The sequence below is a fragment of the Propithecus coquereli genome, unplaced genomic scaffold (assembly GCF_000956105.1).
Source record: "Propithecus coquereli isolate 6110/MARCELLA unplaced genomic scaffold, Pcoq_1.0 Scaffold303, whole genome shotgun sequence".
NCBI classification, from domain to species: Eukaryota; Metazoa; Chordata; class Mammalia; order Primates; family Indriidae; genus Propithecus; species Propithecus coquereli.
The window spans coordinates 2,721,281-2,724,218 of record NW_012148653.1 but is presented as its reverse complement, the minus strand read 5'-3'; the positions used below and the strand labels follow the sequence as shown (position 1 = coordinate 2,724,218).

At 35.6% G+C, this 2,938-nt stretch overlaps 1 pseudogene; it reads left to right on the top strand.

The window, feature by feature from the left end:
* The first annotated feature begins 436 nt into the window (after nt 1-436).
* LOC105814724 lies at nt 437-1,081 on the top strand (annotated as a pseudogene).
* The last annotated feature ends 1,857 nt before the right edge of the window (nt 1,082-2,938 follow it).

Here is a 2,938-nt window from a genome sequence, read left to right as displayed (position 1 = left end):
ATGGCTTGATAATGTATTAATAGAAAGACTGCCTTATATAAGGAAACATTTATTATATGTCAGGTACTATGCTAAAATGTTATAGTAATTATCATCTCATTTAACCCTCACTACAAACATCCTAGGTAAGTACTATTATTACTCCTATTTTGTAGCTAGTGAGCTGAGAATCAGCCAAAGAGAAGTGACTTGCCTAGTCTCTTAAGCTAAACTTACTGCCTGGGTGAGAAATGACAAGGTATTGGACATTACAGCTCTGCCTCAAATCCAAAGGACCTGGCCTCTGGCTCCAGGCTTGGTGGATGGGACCTTCCCAGGAACCAGAATGCAGGTTAGCCAAACCTGCAGGATCATTCCCAGGTATCCATCCAACCCTTCTTGTCTAGCCCTTCCCTGGAAACCAGAGCCTGACCAAGAATGTGTAAATGGACCTCCGATGGTCACTGTGGAACCAGAAACCACCCCTACTCCTAATCCCTCACCTACAGAAGAAGAGAAAACAGAATCTAATCATGAGGTTGCTAACCCAGAACACAATATTAAACATCCTATACAGAACAGATGAGCGCTCTGGTTTTTTTAAAAATGATAAAAAGAAAGCTTGGCAAGCAAAACTTTGATCTCTAAGTTTGATACTGTTGAAGACTTTTGAGCTCTGTACAACCATATTCAGTTGTCTAATAATTTAATGCCTGGTGACTACTCACTTTTTAAGGATGGTGTTGAGCCTATGTGGGAAGATGAGAAAAATAAACATGGAGGATGATGGCTAATTACATTGAACAAACAGTGGATAAAGTGACCTTGATCGCTTTTGGCTAGAGACACTGCTGTGCCTTATTGGAGAATATTTGGTGACTACAGCGATGATGTATGTGGAGCTATTGTTAACGTTAGAGCTAAAGATGATAAGATAGCAATATAGACTACTGAATATGAAAACAGAGAAGCTATTACACACATAGAGAGGGAATACAAGGAAAGATTAGGGCTTCCTCCAAAGACAGTGATTGGTTATCAGTCCCATGCAGACACAGCCACTAAGGACAGCTCCACTACTAAAAATAGGTTTGCTGTTTAAGAAGACACCTTCTGAGTATTCTCATAGGAGACTGCGTCAAGCAAACCAGATTTGGGAGCTGACTAAAGCCTTTTCAAAAGTAGAGTGGACTGCATTTAAATTTGATTTCCATCTAAATGTTGGTAAGATATCAGTGAAGTCTCATTTACCTTTGTCTTGTACTTCTGTATTCTTATGCTTTTTTAAAAAAAATTTTGGCTAGAGTGTCCATTATCCCAATCAAAGAAGTACAGTACACATTGTCCCCAGAATCCATAAATGTGTTCCTGGCCCACTCTGTAATAATTTAGTAGAATTACTACTACAAACACATTTTTACCCATCCACAATATTCAGAAAACAACTTGCATTTCTATGCCTTACAGGAAAAATGTTCTGTTTATATTCCATTGTATGCAGGAGCATATTTTGCTGGTTTGAAAGAATATGATGCATACAGTTTTCTAGCAATTTTCTTTGTTTCTTTTTACAGCATCGTCTTTGCTGTACTCTTGCTGATGGCTGCTAGATTTTAATTTATTTGTTTCCCTACTTGATAACATTAGTGATTCTGATTTCAGTTCTTCATTTGTTTTGCTTTTGTTTTTCTTTTTTTCCCCTTCTTATAACATTGTCGAACGATCCAAGAATATGTGTAAAAAATGTATAAATGTGATTATGAAGAACCAGGGAAAGAAACATTTATTTCTCTTTCACTTGCTTATTGTTTACCCCTACCTAGTCAAATCTTCTCTACCACCCCATCCTCACAACCTAAGCACCTATAATTGAGTCTGGCTACCCTTCAAAAATGATTTCTTGTACAATGAGTATGCATACCCCACTTTGGGGACACTGACCAATAAAACCTGTTGCAAATTTACAAATCTTTTGGTAAATGCTTGACTTCCATATAAATGTATAATAGCTATTTTACATATTTTTGTGTATGTATGCCCATTTTAAAATAAGATGGAAATGTGTTCTCTGAAAATGTTAGAATGTGTAATGCACTTCTGAAATGTACAATGATTGCCTTTCAATTCAGTATTGCATTATGATGTCATTGGGTCATTTTTTAGTTGTATCCTAGTGGTACCTTTTAAACTTCTAGAATTTTTTGTTTTACTTAAGAGAAGCTCCTATGCATTTAAGAAATTTTAGAAAATACACTTAAGAAAAATTAAAAAAATGATAAAATCACTACCAATCTCACTGCCTAGAGTTAACCACTTTTATGATTTTTGTGTATATTTTTCTCCATTTACATTGATTTTTAATTTCAGTTAGATGAGAATTCCATTCCTTTTTTATAGCTTTTACTTTAAAGGAGCAATTTCCTTTACCTTAGTTGAGAATTTCACGTTCATGTATCTTAAAGTCCTTCTTTTTTATGGATCATATTTTCTTTTATTCTTAGTAAAGACAAAATATTCTTACTTCCACAAGAAGGTATGGGAGTTATATATTTTGATAAAATATGATGCTATTTTCCATGCAAATGACAGACATGTTTTCCTTTATTTCTTTGCTTTCATAGAGTTGTTTATCTTTTCTCTTACCCTACATTTTAGAAAAGTGCTGGTTTTTCCTTCTTGCTAGCTGCTCTGGAACAGTTAGAGTCATGGTAGGGAAGGCAATTCTCACCATATCCCTCATTTCGTGGTAGTTTTTGCAAGTCCAGAGACCTTCTCTTAGTAGTTTTGTATTGCTGTAATTCAGTAGCTTTCGGAACTGGCTGGATACTCAAATTACTAGTATATTTAGCATTTTAAAAACTGAAAATGTTCAAACTTCACCTCAGATACAGTCCACAAGATATTCCTGAGGCTTCAGGGTTGAGAACCCCCTGCTTAAACATAGCCCACTAACCTATGT